The sequence below is a fragment of the Pollicipes pollicipes genome, unplaced genomic scaffold (assembly GCF_011947565.3).
Source record: "Pollicipes pollicipes isolate AB1234 unplaced genomic scaffold, Ppol_2.1 Scaffold_6138;HRSCAF=7277_pilon_pilon_pilon, whole genome shotgun sequence".
In the NCBI taxonomy this organism is placed as follows: domain Eukaryota; kingdom Metazoa; phylum Arthropoda; class Thecostraca; order Pollicipedomorpha; family Pollicipedidae; genus Pollicipes; species Pollicipes pollicipes.
Window position 1 is genome coordinate 35,731,003 of NW_023596818.1, and position 22,399 is coordinate 35,753,401.

Genomic DNA, 22,399 nt, shown 5'->3' on the forward strand with positions numbered 1-22,399 from the left:
CTGGCTTTCATCTGCTTGACATCCAACGCGTTAGGGTGCCCCAGGTTTTGCAAAACTTTCCCGTCATTATAACACACAGGAAGGGGCAGTGAGTGCACTAATGGTTTCCCGCACCATGGCCTGCTTTCAGTTAACTAAATATAGTAATAATTGACCAAACCAAGAGTATATAGGCACAACAGCCGAATGAAATGAGAATCAAATATTTTGATTTTTGTCAAACAAACTTCAACCGTCGCACTGGCCGGGCTCCGCGAACTGGCGGGTTGGTTGGGGCAGATGCTGCCGCTCCCTTCCCAACACATGCACATACACTGCTATCCCGGGACAGGATAGACATAAGGGGAAGAACGAAGCATTGTTAGGTGGACTATGCAATTCTGACCGGCTCTCATTTAGCTCATATCCTAATTTGAGGTCAAACCCAGGGTCATATTCGGTTATTTGACATAACTTTTTGCTTGTATATAATCAAGCCAGAGGTCACCTCTGTCATAGAGGCGGTAGTGCACGCATCTCTCGCATCTACTCATAAGCCTACCGACACTATCACCGGCTATTCCTTGTTGGGTGACGTCACACATCCCTATGACGTCACCCGATGGCGCCGAAGGTTCCACCGCCTAAGTTTAGACCAGTAAAAATTTATGAGATTCGGCACAGGACGTATGGGTAACTTCTGATATACTTGATGCCGGCGTCTTCCTAATTGGATTTGACGTCACGCACCTGGCTTTACGCCAATATTTGGCAGCCGGTTGATGGCTTCATTTGCTCCCGTTTCACAACAAACCAGCCTGGCTAATGCATTACTGATGCCCTTGCGGCGAGCTCTAAATGCTATCCACATTTCTAGGATGTGTCAGCGTCAGCGCAGAGCTTGCTAAAGTGCGGGAGGCGGTCGCCGCGCCGAGCCCATCAATCCACACACCTCGTTGCTCGCACGGCAGCAGCTTTCACCCTCCCTGACCGCCAATGGGCCCCCAGAGCACCAGCGGCCCCTCCGCCGCCCCCCCCCCCCCCCGCTCCGCGCCCGGTCGGGCCCGGAATAAACAGTTCAATAGCGCCCGGATGACGAAGCGACGTATGGACGACTGGGGTTGGTGGGTGCGCGACCGGAGGCGACGGGCGGCGGCGAGTCCGCCCGAGAGCGAGCATGGCACTCCGCGGAGCCGAGGCCAGAGGCGGAGCTCGGACGGCGGAGATGGCTGCCGCACAGGCGGCGGCAGACTCAGCTGCTGGTGGCGCCAGAACACTGACATCGGAAGACGCTCAGAGAACTGAAGTTAACTTCACAGGGGTTGCCCGGTGGGTGACGGGAAGCCTCTCTGCCTCTCGAAGTACACAAAACTTTGAACGATAGGGCATGAATGGGAGGCAAAAGGCTAGAAAGAGTGACACAAATAGAGAGAGAGAGAGAGAGAGAGAGAGAAGGAGAGAGAGAAGAGAGAGAGAGAGAGAGAGCGAGAGCGAGAATCATAGCTAGGAGCGAGAAGAGAGCTAGAGGATATAGAGATATAGAGAGAGAGAGAGAAAAGGGAGAGAGAGAGAGAGAGAGAGAGAGAGAGAGAGAAGAGAGAGAGAGAGAGAGAGAGAGAGAGAGAGAGGAGAGAGAGAGAGAGAGAGAGAGAGAGAGAGAGAGAGAGAGAGAGAGGAGAACGAATGGAGAGAGAGAAAAGAAGAACAAATGGGAGGACAAAAAGAGAATATAAAAACAGGGAAAGGAGAGTGAGAGAGATGGCTCTTTGAAATATTTCTACTCAGTTGCAATCAGCATATCTTTCATTTCAAAATATCTTTAATCAGTGTGGTAATATGGAGGCAGATGAATGTGTTGAATCCAGGACGATCGGCCAAGGCGCCATCAATTAAGAAATAGACAACCTTGCTGGAAAACGATCCAAAAGGTGTCTGTTTTGTACCAGTGCTCCTCCGGAAGCAGCGTGCCTTCAGTGTATCCCACATTGACAGCGGTCCCCAAAGAGCCTTTGAGATGCAAATTCGTGATCCAATAAAACTCGACCGAATGCATAGCAGCCGTTCCACGTCGCTTCGGGTGTCGGCCGCCAAACCCAATACAGACGTGCCACGGCGTCAGGCGAAAAAGGTGACCCCATTAGAAAACCAATGAACATGCAAACGACCCACCTCAGCGAGCCAATGGAGCGCGTGCCTCGCGCGGCCGACGAGCCTGGCAGGCTGGAGTGCCGGCAGAACGGCCTAGTGGCGCCATCTGCGCTCGCCACGGCACTGCCAGCCTAGGCTACTGGCGGATTGACAGTGTTGAATCTCTGTCCGCGACGCGCTGCGCCGACGTTCACACGGCCTCGGTCTCGCAGCTCGCCGGCTCCATCACCCGAGAGTCCCCCCTTGCCCCATCCCCAAGCGCTGACGTCTCGGTGGACCTGAGCTCTGTCGGCGCGGTGCTGCCGGCCGGCGACGCTAGCTGGAGCCTCCGGCTGGGCGTGGCTCTGCGCCTCACTCAGCGATAGCGCGTGGTCTGATCGGCCCAGCTTCAGCCATTGCCGCCGCTCCCCCCCCCCCCCCCCATCCCTTGGCCCCACGACAGCGCCGGCTTGCAACCGACGCAATGGAGCATGCAAGCGATAGGGGCGCTGACGAAGGCGGCTGGTGGCTGGTGGCTGGTGGTGGTTGAATCCATAGCCCAAAGCACGGCACGGCAGGCCAGTCACGCGGAAAGGGCGCGCTGCCCTTCTGTTGAATTAGCTTCGGCGCCTTATGCCAGATACAAATGAATGAGCACATGAGCAGCGATTATAAGTGATGCATGCCAAGCCCTGCATGGTAGCCGGAAGGTCGCAGGTTCAGGTTCAGGGGGCAGACTGTGTCAAAGTCCGCATCATTAAACAAGCTTTTCCCAGCTGCAAAGAATATTGCTGCAGCTCCGGTATAGAAAGTTAAGAAAAGCCTTGTTGATAAGCCTTTTTCAACACTTACTGGAAAAGCTAGGCGGGAAAAAACAAAAAGGCGGGCGGGACGTATACTTAAAAGCGTTTCCCAGCTCGAGTGTGAGTCCACAAAATGTGAGCCGTGGAAACTCCATCGCTCGCTGAAAATGGCAAGACGTAGTCCAGATCAATTAATTGATCAGTATTGATACAGCATTTCATGAGATGTTTTTTTTTTGCCAGTTTGACCGGGAATTCACAATGTTCAATGTTTGAATGTCTTGAATTGAGTGACATTAATGTGGATGCCGCAGCTGATCATAATACGTAGCGAACATGGGAAACATGCTGGATGCGGGCTTGAAAGTGGTCGTATCGATGATGTGTGTGTGTGGGGGGGGGGTGTGGGTATGGGTGTGGGTGTGGGTGTGGGTGTGGGTGTGGGTGTGGGTGTGGTGTGGGTGTGGGTGTGGGTGGTGTGTGTGTGGGTGTGTGTGTGTGTGTGTGTGGTGTGTGTGTGTGTGTGTGTGTGTGTGCGCGCGCGCACTCCCTACTTTACTTTCCTTTCCATCCGAATAAATATTGGTTCAAGAATTGAAAGGTGGGCTGAAGAGCAAAAACATCTACGCTTCTGAGAGATGCGAGGCTCCCAGAAAAGATGCCATACGCTTTCGTTGGCAATGCATTTTCGATTTCATGCCAAGGAAAGTGACTCAAATGTGAGAAAATGACGGCAGTATTTCGTTGCATGTGGCATCGTATTTTCAGCCAATGCAATTTAAGCGATCTTTAGCTGTGGGATTATTCGGCTGCCGCTACGCTGCCAGCATACCGACGCAGCCATGTGGTGATCTATCCGTGAAGGAGAACAACCCTGGGGCCACAAATACCTGCGCCTCACTCAGTCATTGACAGAGCACTTTCTTTTCTTCCTTCTTTCCCGCTTCCCCTCCCCTCCCACGTCCTGCCTCACTTATCCATCCAGCATGCAGTGAGAATGGCACGGGCCCGCGCGAAAAGTGGCGTCAAAGGGGAGCGCTACCAGCTGAATGTAGCAGCAATTACCGCGCTGAGTGGCGCGTCCAGTCGAGCTCGGCGACGCCCGCCGAAGCGCGCGCCGGTGCCGCCCGACCGCCGACGCCGGCACCGCTCCTGCGGCGTCAATCGCCGCCGCCGCGCCAATTAAAGCCGCGTGCCGAGAGGCAGCTTTCGAGCTGACTGCAGGCGTCCAGCGGAGCTCTCGGGCTGACTGCGGACATTCAGCGGAGTTCTCGGGCCGACTGCAGGCGCCCAGCGGAGCTCTCGGGCTGACTGCAGGCGTCCAGCGGAGCCCTCGGGCCGACTGCAGGCGTCCAGCGGAGCCCTCGGGCTGACTGTGGACGTCCAGCGGAGCCCTCGGGCTGACTGTGGACGCCCAGCGGAGCCCTCGGACTGACTGCGGACGTCCAGCGGAGCTGTGGCCGAGTTACCGTCGACGAGGCGGCTCCGCCGACGGCAGGCCGACCATCGGCACCGACGCTACCCGGGATGGGGCGCCGCTCCGATGGCTAGACGGCGGTGCTGCGGGTCCGCACGAGACGAGAGGACCGGGCGACCGGCGCCGACATCGGTGTGTCGGCAGTGCCTCATCCCGGCGAGGCTCCGGGTCGGATGCGAGCGGCGCTCGTGGTTGGCGGGATTGCAGGAACACGTTGTGAAATTACAGCGTGTCCCTGTAGGAACTCGATTTCCAGAAGGAAGATGGTGGGAAGTCACGTTGGCTAGAATTGGGTTTGTGCCCACACACTTACGCTTGCAGGCATTAAATTGGCTTGAGCTCGTGGGCATACTCATGGAACTACATATGTGTGCACTAGCCTGGATTACAAGTATTCGGGATAGATATAAGGTCGGGTCACGGCAAGTTACCTGCAGTTGTTTCGACGCCTCCTTCCTGGTGATCGCCACAAACTCAGTGATTGATAAAGACGATGAGCCAGAACCACGCGGGTGGCTTTTGGGCGTGGTTACTTTCTCCTTAAGCCTGTTGCGCTCGCAAAAAACTGGCGTTTATGCCAGCGTGACTTTCCCTTATTCTGATTCCACGGGCAATTCAAACGACAGACCTAACTAGACAGTGATGGAGACGACGATACAGGTCAGTGAATGTAGCGAGCGCAGGTTTGCCGCCTCCAGACAAGCACGACGTCGGCATCCTGAACATCCTCTCAAATAACGGCACGTCATACATGTGCTCTATTCGACCATTAATGCATGCCGGTCTCAGCAGGTAACGACAAACATGCCAGCAAGATGACAGTGCAAGCTCAGCGTGAAAGCACACGCCACACACGTTGCGTCCAAGGGTAAATCATGGGAAGTTCGTTGGAAAAGGATTCGTATGAAGTCCAGCGGTCAGGCAGGAACAGTGACGACACACGACTCGTCCCGGCGAATCAAGCCCCGTTAAGCGGACACGCGGATGGGTAGCCAGCCCAAGCTCAACACCGGACTCTGTCGCGACTCAAACCGGGGCTGGCAACCGGTCGGCGGATGACGGACCCGGATGGGCCTAGAAGTCAGCTTGCCAGTCGCTCATGGGCTTAACATTGCGCCCACGTCCTTTTGAAGATTAGAGGGATCGTTGCCGCGTAGCGTACCTCAGCTTAACTTGCACAGACTGACCAGGATTACCTCGACAAATGGAGGTGCCATGCTTTTCACAGAAATAGCACTTCAATCATGTTATGGCTCCTGATTTCACGACGCCTATACATGCTGTGTTTCGAAGCCTGCGGTCTGAAGCCAAGCAGCTTTGACTCATAACATGAGGCCGAATCAGCGTCGGTAATTTGTTCCCCACCAACGGCCTCGCGGGAAGGGTCGAGGCGTAATTTTAGATCGTCACATGCAATCGCCACGGCTATTGCGCTTACGTCTGAAGCCGGCTGATGGACAAAAAGACTCACAGACTTCGCAGTTAAAACGGGCACCTCACACCGAGACGGGAGGGGGGGAGGGGACTGCCATGCACCGGCACCACATGGCTTGGTGCAGCGGGCCGAGCAATGATCCCATGCGCCATCATCCAGCACTTACCAATACAATCCCGAATTGGGCGGTTGCAGAAGAAACTGGAAAGGTCGAGACCTTTCAACCTTTGCCCACCGACGCTCATCTCGATCGGTTTGCGTGATTGTGAGGCGCGTGATCAGGGCCTTGTTGGGACTTTCGAGCAAATGTCGAGGCGTTTCACTGTACCACAGAACCGCAGAGCCTCGTGTGGCACTACAAAACGTGTGCTACATTATCCGAAGCTTATGGAAAGAGCGCATCTGGGGTTTGGTGACTCCAAATCGTCTAGAGCGTGTTCCAGATTATGTACGTTCTACTGACCACTGTTTAAATTAGCGTGCACGATGATGTGGGCAACAAAGGCCAACTTAAAGAACTGTGTGGACGGATGGTGTCATTCTGTGAGCAACACGTGCTGATCGTGCATGTGGTGCTGTCAAAATTGTCAAGGCAGGCGGTGCTGATAAAGAACTGCAGACGCACTTAGACGTTTTGTTGGGATAGGAAATTTTGTCACCTGAACGTTTTATATTCCTTTGCTGGTAACCAAACAAACACAAAGTAATCGTCACTACGAAACAAAATCCAAAAGTTGTCAAGTCAGACGCGTTGTCAAAAAAGACTGCAAGCTTTAGCTAGGAGATAAAAACAGTTCTGTTTCCTTTGGACGATGACTTCAATGGACTCCAATGTCTCCAATCTACTCCCATATATGTGGCTGGTCGAATTTTGTCGCTGTCAACGTCAAAACACTGACAATCTGTGATGTGACACGAGTACCCATCCACAGCCTATAAGCATGATGTTGCTGGCGTATGTGCAAAAGCTGTCTGCTATCAAACCTGGACGCGCGTTGGAAGAAACTGAGGGGACAGTGTGATGTAAGCTGCCGACACAGCGCGTATTCTGCTTTCACTTGAGGTAGTGATTGCGTGGGAACTCGGCAGTAGCCACCGGCAAGTCACGGTGTTGTACCATCACTTGCCTCATTTCACTCCGTGGCTGACAGGAGATCCATGTAGCGGTGGCGTAGCTACGGAGCTATGACGGCTCCTCCCAAACCGGAGGTAGCCGTGCCTGTGCACAGCAGCAAGCCGACAAGCTTTTGTTGTTTCCAGTGAGTCTGCTGTCTCGTTGGGCTGTACACTGCGTAACGTCAGGAACATTAGCTCATGTTCTCGGTGTTCCGCACCGCGCATTGATTCAGCTCGCCTTATCAGCACTCTTTCGGCTGGCTGCACCGGACATTGATCAGCGGAGAAAGATTTGCCGAGGAATTCGAGCCGGACAAACAGTCCAGACGTCGTCTATAGACTGAGCGGTAATGGCGCCATTTAGACGGCCCCCCGCCGCCGGCCACCGCCCCCATTCGGGGAGGCGCGCGTTCGGAATACGCATGACGGTCGTATCGCACTGCGGTGGCCGCGCCAGTCGCCATGGCAACGGCTCATCACGACGGCCGCAGCCGTGCCTAATGAGCGGCGTCTTGGAGCCTCCCTCCGAGAACGCCCGTCAAAGGCTCGATCAGCGTCACAAAAGCTTGCCGTGGCTGGCCGGCGGAGATTAACCGCTTGTTTTGGACTTTCGGGCGAAATTAGAATCGTGACTCATTGAATGTGGGCTCAAAGCTGCTTACACGGCTGACTGGAGGCTTAGTGAAACGCTGAGGGCGCAAAGGGCGCTACGAACCAAACGAGTACGCGCCGTTAGTCGATAGAGGTGTCTCGCCTGAACCATGCCCAGCTCTTATCATGCATCGCTTAGGCATAATGTATTTTTACATGTATTTTAAAGAGATGTGCTTTTAGGGTGGAGCACGTGCACACTTTGCCAGATACATGCGGCAGTTCCGCGTAATTTACAGACAATGTGGCCGCAGGATCATCGCTACAACATGTTGTTAGCTCACTGAAATGAATGTGACAACCATGCAGTGCATGTCTCGTTTCCTGTTTTGTTTTGTTATTTTTCACTAGTATCAATCGATTGCCGTGTTAAGACCGACTCGGTCCGTGTTCGGTCCGAGTTCGCAGCACCGCTCGGAACCCATGCAAGCCGTAAAAGGAAAGAACCGCGCATCGCAGCAACAACACAGCCGACTAACTGGCTCGTAGATTGCGAGAAGCAACCCGTCGTGTTCCGTACACGATTGTTTTGGATGACTCAATTCATCTGTCCCGCCATTCCTGTTTTATCGATACGCATCCCGACGCCACGCAGTGGCTCGGGGGGGGGGGGGGGAGTCAAGCCCATCCATGCATCCGCTGCACGTGACGGAAAGTCATTTGGAGCGAGGCCATTTCGGTCACGTGCTCGTGGACAAGATGCGGCTGGCATAATGGAATTATTGTTCCGGCTGCGTGGCCGCCGCGGCCGCCGTGCCGAGCAGGCGTCTCATTAATTCCCACGGAACCCGGCCTCATCGGGAATTCATTAGATTTTTCCGAGATATGCCAGTTGTTGTGTCCTGATTGAATCGGCCAGGGCGATCGGGCGGAGCAGGAGGCGCGCTGTTGTGCGGCGGTCCTGGCCCAGGTGCGTGCCAGGCGCCCGCCGTGAGCCAGCCACATCTCGGGCGGTTGGAGGGCGAGACTGGTTGTACCTCTCCGCATGCTTGACACCGGAGCGGTAACCTTCTTTGTTCGGCCACTGGGGTGTCATTGCTGGTGAGCCGTTGGAGGAGGAATGTAAGGACGAGCAAGACCACGTCAAGAGATAAAGAACCAAGAGCTTTCAAGAACAAGAACGTACCAGGCTAAATGGTAAGCTCATTGAGCTAACGAATTTCAACGCAAGATGCATGTTTTCTTCTTATGTGTTAGAACGATATTTTACAAAAGTTAAAGGCACGTCAAGGCTACCAGAAAAGCGCTTTCAAAGATTCAAGGATGCTGTGATAAAGTCAGTTCTGTCAATGTCGCTTCGGAGAGTTTGTGAATTCCAGTTCTGGGATTTCTTGGCCATTCAGCTCCCAAACACTTGTCCAAAGTCTCGTGCGCGACTGTCCAGTTGGAAGCTGCTCGAAGTTATCGAGGAGGCAGTCTTAGTACTCCCGGTTTCGTATGAAAAACGAACGTCGCCGGGCCTCAGCAGCGCGCGCCGGAACCGAAGCCAGCGTGTATGAGATGTTACGCAGTTAGTTTGTTGGATCCGAGCAATGGTGCCATCGCGAATCGTAAAAGCTTTCACAGCAACCTGCCAAACGTTTTATCAGATCGGCGACCTTAATAGTTTTTCCACGAAAAACACTTTTTCCAAGAGTTTACGCTGAGCGAAATTTTTCGCAAGATGGTATCGAATATTAAGAGCTGTGTACCATCAACAACATCGTAACATGGCTTAAAATGACTAAATTTCTTGAAGGACTTTGCTTAGAAAGGAATTGTGTTATTGCTGGCATAACAATTACGGCAAAAATATATTTGTTTGTTTACATAAAAGCATGTAATATATAATGGTTAAATATAACAAATAAAACAGCATAATGCAGTGTAACCTTGTCTGATTGTAACACATACCACAAAAGCCTACATTAGAATCAGGCTCACATGCGTATGTTGCATTTGGGAAAAACCATTCGTGCAGACAAAGTAAAGAGCAAAGATTTTTGCATAACTTCGCGACCGAAGACACAGGGGTATCACGTGGACTTCCGCGGGCGTCCTGGTGTCCATTTCCTCATCACAGGCGCGCGGTGGGTTCTCTCGTCCTCCCTGAAAGCTAAGCGCGTCGCGCGCACGGCCAGAGCGGGGGGAAGGGGGGGGGGAGGCGACCGAGGAGTGGGAGACAGACGAAGCCACGCCATTACGGCGCTGGGCCCGCACCAGACAAAGCCTCCACCATTAGTCCGACCGGAGAGACAGACATGAGGCGAGGAAGAATGACACCAATCCCCCTTCCCGCGTGTCAGCTGCTCCGTCTCAATCCGCCAGTGTCTGCGCGCCGGCGCCGCTGCGCCGTCCCGCGTCTGCGCCTTCGCCACTGACATCGCGCCGCGTCCGTGCTCTTGGTAGGTGACGTGCACTGGTCAGCGCCCCAGCAGACGGTCAGCAGATCGATCCCAGTGCCGCCCGTCAGTCCGCCGTGACTTCAGAGGTGCTGCTCTGACCATCAGTCGCACACTCACTCAGTCGCAGTCACACAGTTAGTCCGCTATGAGCCAGGGCGTAGCACATGCATACCTGATCCACTTCTACATTAGTCCGCTCCGACTGCTCTCCCACTTAAGCGACAGGATGAGAAATTCCCGACTCCTGCCTTTAGCGTTTGCGTTCCCAGCAGACTGATCTCCCAGTATTTGATGAACGGTTATCAAGCTCACCGCCGGGGACGGGGTCTCAAGAGGACGGCCGCGATATTCGCCAGCTTGCTGAACGACCAGCCCTGCGACTTTCGAGCATGCCTCCATGCCCATGTGTTTTGCTCAAGTGCGAGCAGTATGAATTATGCATACCACCAGCTGTGAAGGGAAAGATGAGCCAGCTTTGACCTCATCACACTTGATGGATGAGACGACGATGAAACTGATACAGCATGATACCGCTCTGGAAGAAAAACATTCAACACATTTGTTACCCCCGTTCCGTATATGGTAATATCAGCACGTGACGAGCAAAAACAAGTCGCGATCAAATCCCGTCCAACCATGGCCGGCGTGTGCCCCGGTGTGTGGGACGGGCGGGCGTCCGCCGGGTGAGCTGGGAGAGACGTGTCCTGGCCGAAGAGCCCCGCCACACCGCCTGCAGCCGGGGGTGGGACAGCTCTGCCGCTCCCAGCCATTAGCGGGGTAGTCTTTTTGCACCGCTGCTAGCCCGGAGCGAGGCAGCACCGTCGCTCCCCAGACAGGAGGAAGACAGCCCTCCGCACCCTGGCAGAGCTACTCAGTGACGGTAATCGACCGCCGTGGGCAAACACGGCGCTTATCACACCGGGTAGCGGGCGGCCGCCGTCCGGCAGCAGGCGAGGAGCTGTCTGAGGGCCCACGGCCGAAGCTGGGCAGGTTCTGTCTCCCGGACAGCGCTGGGCCAGGCCTGCGTCCGAAGCAGCACAAGAGCATGGGCGTGACAGGATATATCTCCAGGCCGTAATAGAGATAGAACAAGCAAGATGCGTTTCAAGGACGGGTCAAAACAGGATCTGTCCCCAGGCGGATTCGGGTAGAATTCCTCTCCAGGGTGGTTTCTGGCGGCGACCCAGTGCGGGGCAGGACCCGTATCTGGACCGCAAGGCAGCGCCAGCCGGAAGGCTGACGTTCGCCGACCCCTGCAGAGCGGCGGGGGCTCGTGAAACCGAGCCGGTCGCAGCCTCAACCACCGAGAGCGCGGAGGGAAGCGCCCGGCCAAACGCTGGAAGTTCGATTCAGCGTGTCAGAGTGGGACGCATGGCACCAGGGAGAGGGAGAGAAGCAAGGGCTGGTGCATCATCGAGGGGAGGGGGAGAAGCAAGGGCTGGTGCATAGTTGAAAGGGACTCCGATCCTGGGTGCTAGGAGTCAACTAGGATGCTGCTGTTGGGATATACTACTAACTAGGATGTTAGGAAAGCTAGGAGTCCACTCCTAATTCTGCCTGATTATTCAACGCTTCTTTTACCTCTTCATGCCTTAGCCTTCAAAGCGACCAGACCACGCCTTTGGCAGCCGTATTCCCACATGTCTGTGCAAATGAGCTGAGGCCTTCGTGCCAAGCGACACTCATGGGCCAGTGGGCCTTGGGATGTGTTCGGCGTGGGACCAGTGACAGTCATATTTTCCCTTTCATGTTTTCTAACGACGATGTTCGCGGCGTCGAACAGACTAAACCCAATGGTTCCCATCTATTGTAATACACCCTTTCGCCCACAGCTCCCCCGAAAACTGGAAAGTCATGCGGTCGGCCGTTCCGACCACGCCTCTCACTAAAGCGGGTCATCTCCGACCCGGGCCAGCCATCCTCCGCCGCAGCGCCGCCGCCTCGGCGCGGTGACCGTCACTGCAATCTGGCCGAGCGGCGCCAGCGCCGGCACGCGCTGATTGCCGACTTCGTCAGGAATTCAATACCATGGCCGGCACCGGAGCCCGGTGCGCCGATTCGATTTGTCCGCAAGCAGCGGCGCCAACCGCCCCTTCACTTGGTCTGACCACCCATGTCGAGCGGCCGGAGCGGGCGCTGAGCGAGCGCCAACCGCCCCCTTCACCCGGCCTGCCCACCCATACCGAGCGGCCGGAGCGGGCGCTGAGCGAGCGCCAACCGCCCCTTCACCTGGCCTGCCCACCCATACTGAGCGGCCGGAGCGGGCGCTGAGCGAGCGCCGGCCGCTCCCTTCACCTGGCCCGACCACCCATGCCGAGCGGCCGGAGCGGGCGCTGAGCGAGCGCCGGCCGCTCCCTTCACCTGGCCTGACCACCCATGCCGAGGGGTGGGGGCGGGCGCTGAGCGAGCGCCGGTCGCCCCCTTCACCTGGCCTGACCACCCATGCCGAGTGGCCGGAGCGGGCGCTGAGCGAGCGCCGGCCGTCCCCCTCACCTGGCCTGCCCACTCATACCGAGCGGTCGGAGCGGGCGCTGAGCGAGCGCCGGCCGCCCCCTTCACCTGGCCTGACAACCCATGCCGAGCGGCCGGAGCGGGCGCTGAGCGAGCGCCAACCGACCCCTTCACCTAGCCTGCCCACCCATACCGAGCGGCCGGAGCGGGCGCTGAGCGAGCGTCAACCGCCCCCTTCACCTGGCCTGCCCACCCATACCGAGTGGCCGGAGCGGGCGCTGAGCGAGCGCCGGCCGCCCCCTTCACCCGGCCTGCCCACCCATACTGAGCGGCCGGAGCGGGCGCTGAGCGAGCGCCAACCGACCCCTTCACCTGGCCTGCCCACCCATACCGAGCGGCCGGAGCGGGCGCTGAGCGAGCGTCGGCCGCCGCGTGCGCGATGGTCGATCCATTACGCAGGCGGCGCCGAGCGCCGGGTTCCTCGGGCGGCGCCACGTTTGTCAGCGCGCTGGTGGACCGTGCACGGCGCGCCTGTCAGCGGCGCCACCGACCGCCGCCGCAGTCGGTCGCGCCGTTTGCACGGCATCAACCGGTCATCTGCGGCGCGGAGTCCCGGGCCGGCATCAACCCGTCATCTGCGGCACAGGGTCCCGGGCCGGCATCAGCCGGTCATCTGCGGCGCGGAGTCCCGGGCCGGCATCAACCCGTCATCTGCGGCGCAGTGTCCCGGGCCGGCATCAACCGGTCATCTGCGGCACAGTGTCCCGGGCCGGCATCAACCGGTCATCTGCGGCGCGGAGTCCCGGGCCGGCATCAACCGGTCATCTACGGCACAGGGTCGCGGGCCGGCATCAACCGGTCATCTGCGGCGCGGGGTCCCGGGTCGGCATCAACCGGTCATCTGCGGCACAGGGTCGCGGGCCGGCATCAACCGGTCATCTGCGGCGCGGGGTCCCGGGTCGGCATCAACCCGTCATCTGCGGCGCGGGGTCCCGGGCCGGCATCAACCCGTCATCTGCGGCGCGGAGTCCCGGGCCGGCATCAACCGGTCATCTGCAGCGCGGGGCCCCGGACCGGCATTCACCCTGTGTGACGGCACACACAGCAATCACCTCCGCGGCCCTCGCCCGCTCGCCGAGCACGCTGCAACCATCCTCTGGCCCCGGGCACCCTCTCACAGCGATCGCTCTCGCCGTGGGTACGCAACGACCACGCCCACGCGTTTGGCGGCGATTCCTCGGCGTCAGCTTGCACAGCGATCTCTCAGTCGTTGTTCACGAGGCGATTTCGCCGCTGTGACCACCCTGCCAGGTAGGTCAGTCTGGCGACTTCCAGTCCCACCACAACACGGGATCATCCCTCGATCTTAGTTGGCACACACTGCCGTGTGCAAGTCCTGCCCATGTTGTCACCCACGAACAGATACATCTGTTTACGGCAAGACACAACCGGTTCGTGCAAGCGGAAGTAGCCGCCATGGATGTTGCAACAGGAGCCAGAGTTTGCCATGACCGATCCACTTTTTGTGAAAAGTTAGGAATACTAAAGACAAAAAAGTTCAGAATGCAGTTAAGTCTATTCACTTGTGGGCTCAACAATGCTGGGATGTTGGTGCATTCCTGCTCTTGGTAGCTATAACGTCTCGCATAAACCTGTTCCAAACAGTTCACCACCTTCTGACGACGAGCTTGTCGCCTCGTCTGCGGCGACACCACACCAGCGGCCGGCGCTGGCAGGTCCCGGCACCGCGGCGCGGAATGCACCGCTTTCTCCGCGGCCGGGTCAGCCCGGGACCCGTCCCGGGGCGACCGCGCTGCGCAAAGGCCACACCGGTCGGCGAAAGTCGCGGCGCCGGGGACGGTCGGACGCCGGTTCGGCCAGCCGGGCCGCTCCTGCCAGGCCCGGGATCGATGTCTGCTGAGGCGGCATTAGCCGCGCGCCGGCCGCCCAGTGACAGACAACGGACCGGAGGGCGTCCCAGCGCCGCCGCGCCGCCGCCGGACGCTCGCGCTCGACGGGCGGAAGTCCAGCGGCGTCTGCCGGCGCGTCGGCCGCCCGGTCCGTCCGTCCGGCCGCCCGGTCTGTTCCCGGCCGTCGCCCGCAGGGCGGAACCCTTCCCACTGTGCCGGGTCCGTCCGCCCCGTGGATCGCTTCCGTCCCAGTGTTCGGTGTCTGCTCTCGGTCCAGTTCCGTCCCAGTGCTCGGTGTCTGCTCGGTCCAGTTCCGTCCCAGTGTTCGGTGTCTGCTCAGTCCAGTTCCGTTTCAGTGTGCACGGTATGTTTCCTGGTTCCTCTCGGCTCCGGGCGTACCGTTTGCCCAGCGGTATGCTTTCTGGTTCTTCTCGGCTTCGGAGCGTACCGTTTGCCCAACGGTATGCTTCCTGGTACCTTTCAGCTTCGGAGCGTACCGTTTGCCCAGCGGTATTCTTCCTGGTACCTCTCGGCTTCGGAGCGTACCGTTTGCCCTGCGGCATGCTTCCTGGTGCCTCTCGGCTTCGGAGCGTAGCGTTTGCCCTGCGGCATGTTGCAGTCTCAGTGTGCAGCGTTGCGACGCAAGCTACTGGTATCAGTTCTGTCTTAGGTTCTGGTGTTCTGTCCTACTGCGCGGTGTTCCTCTCCGTTTTAGCCAGCTCCCAGCGAGCAGTGTGCTTTGACTCACGTGATGGGTTTTCCCATGCCATTGCGTACAAGGCCAGACAGCAGACTGAACTTTAATGAAACGGCGATTACCGAGGGAAGCGTCTGCATGGCTGCCGCCGAAGACGCTCTCGAGGGTGCTGAGAGGCGACACGACCAGTGTAGTGTAAGTTTGACGTCGTGGTCATGCACCAAATATCACGCTTGTGCTGTCGGTACAGTGTGTAGAGTTCTGCATTGACATTGATGACAGATACCACCACTGTGAAGGGATGTAGCACAGATGGTCCCTAGCCAGGCTTACCAATTAATACTGAAATCGCTTCAACACACACCATTGCATTAAACAAAGACCAGAGAAAAAATTAATTACATTCCACTCAAACACTGTGATTAAAAACGCCGTGAGCATTGTTATAGCAGAGCTGACTACGTTGCTAAGATTGTGACCACATGTCAGCCACGCAGTGTTATACATGGCACGGCCACACCGGTCCCGTTCTTTGACTCATGACGAGCTCTTCTGCTACATCTTACGATCCGTGGCGGGGGCCGCCTCAATGGGCCAGAGAGGGTCTTCAGGCCTGCAGGGCTGGATGGCGCAACACCCTGCACGTGACTAGAATGTAAGACGTTCTGAATGCAGCGATGGGGGGGGGGGGGGGCGCCAACCAAACACTGACTGACCCGGGGGCCCATTCAGCATGTGCGTGTAAGAGGATCGGCGGCGGTCCGCGGTGGAGGGGTGGGAGTGACTATGGCGGGCGCTTTGAGGTACACTGCTGTGAGGATCTTGCGGTGGTCATTAATTCAAAGCCTCAGGACACGTATCGCTATCAGTGTTATCAGCAAGGATTTCCCAAATTAAGGATAACCCAAGGACATTAGACTTAACTGCAGTGAACGTCGGGCTTTGCAACATCCTTTATGACCATTAGCCACCAGTGCTGGCTGGGGTGCGTTGACATGAGAATTTCTTGGGCCCCGCAAATCAATTTATACAGCACACGAATGAATTATGAAGGCGGTGCACAGGAGCATCGCAACATCGCAGTGACGTGGTTTAAATCACAAGTCCCGAGGGAAGCAGTCGCACTGCATCCGGGCGTCTTTCATTTTCGCAAATGTTTCATCCGACCAGCACTGTTTTCCAGCCCGCCCAGCATCGAATAAAGTGACACGGATTCACTCGGCGTCAGGCTACTCGGCGCGTGGCTACTCAGGATGCTTCGGTCTAGTTCCTCTGCCTCGTATCGCGCCCACTCGGCCCGCCAGACAACGATTGCGTGTGTGTCGGCCTCTGCTGCGGACACGGTCTTCGCACACGGCCAGACGGCTACCACACCGGCTTTCAAAACCACATGATTGAATTTGCTCACCCCCGAGCACTCCGCTGTCGGACGCATAGGAAATCTAATTTCCTGCCTTGTACCATTGTCTCGGCAGTGACGGGCTCGCAACATGGAGAACAGCGTTGTTGCTCGGTGTTTGTTGGCAAAGTGCACGCGCGTGTCCATTTTTCTCAAGGCACGGAAAGACTTAAATAGGACTAATTGGTCGCATAGTGCAAGTTTGTACACGCTTTTTGGTATTGGCGTACCTACAATGCAAATCATCCGCAAATTATCCGAGGCGCCATTGTTTTTGCATCTTGAAGCCACCCAGAAACCGTGCCAGAAAAATCGACACATTCTGCGTCTGGAAAAACGCTGACGGAGTGTGTGGCAGCGATTACGTGCATTGTGGTAGTGTTTGGCAGCAGACAGCGGGCACTGACAATCCTGCACAGCGTGGCGGTGGCGGCCGCGTGCGCCATCGGCGAGTACGCAGGCTGTGACAGTGGCACGGTGCCTGCCGTCGACGCCAGATGCGGCTGATGACAGCACTGATTTGTGCGTCAGTGAGCGGGTCCCACTGTCGGCAGAGCAGACTGGCATTGCGGCACAGAAACGTTCGGTGCAGCGGTGTTGTGCGCACACTGCAACTGAGCTGATCGGGCGTGAATGCCGCACGAAAGCAAGACGAAATTACTCAGAATTCATGAAGGTTCGTAACACACAAGATGTCAACGCGAGACGAAAAACACGGAGCATTTTTGTTCCTGATCTTCGCTGCGTCGCATGCTGCCGACACAGGCCATGTCCGATGCTGAGCGGTGGTCGGTAGATTCGCGAGCGGTACGCGCAGGCGCACCGCGCCGTGCCCTATCACCGCGGCCGCGGCCTCGACCTTGGAGCGATGTGGCGTGAAGATGTGCCGCCTGCCGGCCGCGCGGTGCAGAGGTGAGGGTCATCCGACTGCGGCTCGTGCCGACCGTGGGCCGCAGCCGCCACCCGACCCGGCGGCGCGGCGCAAACTTGAGCGCCGCCCGGCCCGCCGCGCGGGTCAGCCGCAACGGTACGGAACGGAACGGAGCGCCAAGTTGGACGGGGCGGGGGCCGTGATGGTGCTTTGTTGGCGGACCGGCGCGGCTCGTCCGGTCACGACGACCGTTGTGGCCTTCGGTGGAGATTGGAAGGCAGCGCGAAACACAGTAGGATCAGGCACTTTCATGGCTTGTCTCGGCTTTCCTGCCTTGTTTCGCCTCGCGAAACTGCGCAAACGCCTTCTTTATCACTGAGCTTAAGCTGATAAAACTCCTTGCAAGCGTTCGGTAGAGCACGCAGACAGCGAGCGGTCGTTGGAGCGTCTTCCGGCGCGACATTGCCATCACTTACGCGACAGACCAGCGCGACTCCTCCAAAACACGTCATATTTCCTCATCACGTCCCGTCCAAGGACAGCGTTGTTTGGCAAACGACGCCAGCTGCCATCCGCGACATCACCACCGTCCGACGAGCCTAATCGGTCGCCGGTCGCAGGTTCTTCCTTTCACCCACGGCGCTGACCGGGTCCAGCTCGCATCGAGCCGTCGGCCGTTCGTCAGAGCGCTTTGCGTCACATCAATTGAGCGGCGCCTCTCTCTCTCTCTCTTTCTTCCGCCGGCCGCGGCTGAAAGAGGCGCAACGGTGGCGAGCCGGGCCCGCCGGACGGCCCTCCGGCGCCGGGACCGGTGCCGTGCCGCCGCGTCCGAGCCCAGCCGCGCGCCGGCCGGCGGCTGACGCCGGCGCCGCGGCCGTGACGGCGCGGTTTCACTTTCGGGCCCGCTCGACCGGCCCACGGTCAGCTGAGCGGCGCCGGTTAATTGGGGGCGGTCCCAAGCCGGACGACAGCTAGTCAGCTGGAACAACGGCTCTGACAGCGGCCGCCGGCTATCGCTGACGTGGCAAAGCGCGGGGAGCGGGGAGCAGACCCGGCGGCGACGGTGTCCCACCGAGATCGTCCCTCCGCGCCTCAGGTGCCGGCGGCTGCAGCGCGCCCGGCCGGGGTGCCGGCGCCGCCGGTCGCCCGCACCGCGACGCGTCTCTGACGGCCGCGCGTCTCCCGCCAAGCCTTCCGACGGCCGCACCCAGCCCGGGCCACGCTAATCCGGCGGCGCCGCCTGAGCTGCGTCAGCCAAGGCCGGCGCGCCGGCAGACGCGCCTACAGAGGCGGCATTCCGAGCCGGCCGAGGGTGAAAGCGGTGCGGCTGCGGCCGGACCCGCCTGAGCCCGGGCAGCCGGCTGCCCGCGACGGCTGAGCCCAGCCGGGCAGCGGCCCGGCGACGCCGCCGCGCTCCAATCGGCGGCCGAATTCAGAGCCGGGCTGTATACGGGGCAGCGCACGGATGCACATGCGGCCGGGCGGAAGATAAGAAACTTTCGACGTGTTTCTCGCGCACGCGGCTGAATGCCAATTCCGCTGGCGGCTGTGGCTCGTGCGTGGACTGGAATATCGACTTAGCGACACGCTGCGAACACGTCCGCGTAAGCAATGCAGCCCGGCTCGCGATCAGGGAAACACTGACGCGGCGTAAACCGGATGAAGGGAGGTCGACTCGCATTGGATGCGTCCCACACGAATGGCATATGGCAGCGGAGCACTGTCCAAGCAGTCAGTCAGCCAGCCGGCCGGCCGGTGATCCACAGCAGTCGGCTAGCCGATGGTCTACAGCAATCGGCCAGCCGGTGATCCACCACAGTCGGCCAGCCGGTGATCCACCGCAGTCGGCCTGTCGGTGATCCACCGCAGTCGGTCAGCCGGTGATCCACATCAGTCGGCTAGCCGGTGGTCCACAGCAATCGGCCAGCCGGTGATCCACAGCGGTCGGCCAGTCAGTGATCCACAGCACTCGGCCAGCCGGTGCTCCACAGCAGTCGGCCAGCCACGGCGCAGCATCTCGTGCTGTGTGGCCGACTGGACCGTCGCCAGACGCTACGCTGTAAGGCCCGTCGTTCCGGCTCCGGAAGGGCTCGTAGTTGGCGGCAATAAGGTGATCAGTGCGGCTTTTAGCCACGCCTTTGGGGCCTCCACAGCTGTCACAAGTAGCTATCGAGGACATGTTTCTAGCCCAGCGGGCCGTAGCGCGCCGGCTCAGATTTTGCAACAGGGCCACCGTCACCCCGCCTATTATGGCGCAGTGTCGACGGCGCCGAACTCATGCGACGCAGTCCGTGAATATTATCTGGCGTTGTCAAAAAAATGGGACAATGCGTCAAACTTTGTGGGTCACAAATATCGCCGGCACCCAATCGCGGAAAATCATTTGTGTTTTGTGCAGTTCTAATATAATCTATATGATCCGATTCTCATATATCGCTGACGCTGAGTGGTGCGAAAACATCGATGTTTTCCAATTTTTCGCACGTCATATGCATCGTCACTGCGTTACACTCCAAGGAAAAGCCTGATTTGAATAAATCTGACACACACAACGATCGAGCTGCGTAGACCAAGAGGGAAATAAACTGGTCACTTAGGGCAGATGCGATCCAATCTTGAAAACAGGCGCTCACCCAACTCAATACAAATCAATATGAAGGCGCTTCCAAAGCAGCCATAAATACGAATTAGGGCGGTGTTGGCAGGCAGACGACCACCCAGTACAAATCAGTCGAGGCCCTCTGCTGGCCAGGGAGCATCGCCAGCGAAAAGAGCCGACAATTTGGCGCGATTTATAGCGCGCGAAACGAGCCCCGACCGAAATCTAACGGTTTCATGGTCCATTGAGCTGAGGGTCCCTGCGGACCGGGCCAAACTGAGAGAGGCAGTGCGTGCCGTCTTCTGCGTGACACCCAAACGAGTCGGACAGAGACCGGGCTCGCTGACTGGGCTTCATCGCTCGATATGTCCCGGCTGAGACGGATGCCCAGCCGTTAGAGGATGTTTGAAACCGTGAGTGCTCGGCTCTGTCTGAGGGCGCGTTCGGGAGCGATCCAGCATGACATATGACGCGTTATGCACTGGAAGCAGAGATATAAATTCGGCATTAGGAAAGCTGCGTAGTCCATTCCTTTCGAAAAGTGCGCTATGAAGATGTATTGATGGTGGAAGGGGCTTACTACCCACCTCTTATATGGTCGGCAATAATTTGTCATGGCTGACGAACATTTTTCTTTGGCGTCAAAGGGCATACGCATCAATTGAAATATCATGAGTTGTTCAGTGCATTTGCGAGGAACATTAAACACGCAGATAAGAAGGTAGTGATAGCTTTATTCCCCGTAAAAAAACAAGAAAATGGAGAGATGGATACGCTGGTATCTCGGCAACATGTCTTTATCGAAACGAATATCAGTGTGCTGTAGTAGTAGTGTCGTCGTGTAGATCGGGATGATAGATCGGGAACATGAACGGACGGGGGCTGACGGGACGACTTGGGATCTGGGCCGATGTTGCAGAAGCTGGAGCGTGCACTAGGCCCGATCAAGTGCAGCGTCACAGTCAGTACCACTAATATATCAGTAGTGCTACTGATATTCGTTTCGTTACGCGCATGTGCCGAAACATCAACGCCTCTATCTCTCCACTCTCCTGGTTTTTCTACCAGGAATAAGGCTTTTGCAGCTGTCTTATCGAAATAAAATATCAGTTTGTGGGAGGTGATCGTATGAAAACCAGAATTGTTCCACAACACAACAAAATGAATATTTAGTCTTGCACACGCACGCCAAAAGCGTTTTCTCTCTTCTCGGTCAGAAAGTCTGAGTTCTACAGTGTTCTACAGAGTTCTGAGTTCTATGTCCTCGATCTACACTCTGAAGCCTTTTAATAATTGCCATCGATTCATTTCTGTCAGCACAAAATAGCCACACCGAAAAACGTCAGTGAATGCCGGCGTATTTTCGTGCACGGGAATTCCGCTCACGACAGATACGAATCGGCGCAGTCTGTCCACTCTTCCCACCACACTCGCCACCTCGCTTCCGCCAGTCCGCTGTCGTTCCGGACCCGTCGGCCCACAGCAGCGCCCTTTTAACGGCCGTTTTTCTCCACCCGTAGGGCTGATTACGCAACACCTGCCACCGGTGTCGCGACTCCCGCAAAAAGCGGCTCGCCTACTTTGAGGGCGGCCCGGCTGTCGCCGCGAGCGCACCACCGTGTGCCTTACCCGAGGCGTGGTGGCTGGACTGCCGGCACGGTTTTTGTCGTCGGCCGCTGGCCGGCCTGACCTGATTAATTCCAGGCGCCGTGAGGGGCTCGGACTGACGCGAACTGATCGAGCTGGCTCGAGGGAGGCGGCGGTCGTGCTCTTACGCGGAGTCGATCGCAACGCGCCGTCTTTTTTGACGGCGAGCTGTGCCTGGTCGTGACTGACAAGCGTGCGGCCTCCGCTGACGTCAGTGACCCGAGGTCAGGCCGGCGCAACAGGATCGAGTCACCAGCCACCGAACACGTTTCACGAGCTAGTGTGGGTGACAGGGACCCGGGCGCACCTGACGTTCTCCGCCGGCCCGTGCCACGCTTCGGCTGCACCTCACGGATGGCCCGACACCAGCACAGCGACACTGGCGACTCGGCCGGCCCGCCGGCGACCCACCTTGGTAGAGCAGCCGCTGCGCGTGCGGGAACTTGCCCGTGCCGGCCAAGGCGTCCAGTTCGGCCTTCAGCTGTCCGATGTACTCGCCAGCGTGCTCACTGACGGCCGCCATGGTGTCGGCTGCCTCTCCTCACGTCCTCACCCGGCCGCGTCCGCCGGCACACTGGCTGGGCCGCCGCCGCCGCCGCCGCCGCCGGCCGCCTGCGTACTCCCCGCGCCGCCTCGCTCACCTGGGCGGCCCGCTCCCGGCTGTTTGCTGCCCCGTATGGGCCACGCGCCTCTAGCTATAACATCGACCAGCGGTGCGCCGCGCCCCGAATTGAGGCATCCAGGCGACGCGGCGAGAGGAGGAGGCGGAACTGGAGGGGAGGCGCGGCGGCGGAGGTGCCCGGCCGGACGGGACACTGCGTCTACCAGGGTGGCGACTCCGCGGTAGACCTGC

At 58.1% G+C, this 22,399-nt stretch overlaps 1 pseudogene; it reads right to left on the minus strand.

The window, feature by feature from the left end:
* LOC119106323 (KH domain-containing, RNA-binding, signal transduction-associated protein 3-like) overlaps nt 1-22,091 on the minus strand; it is a 49,710-nt pseudogene extending 27,619 nt beyond the window's left edge.
* Nucleotides 22,092-22,399: the final 308 nt, after the last annotated feature.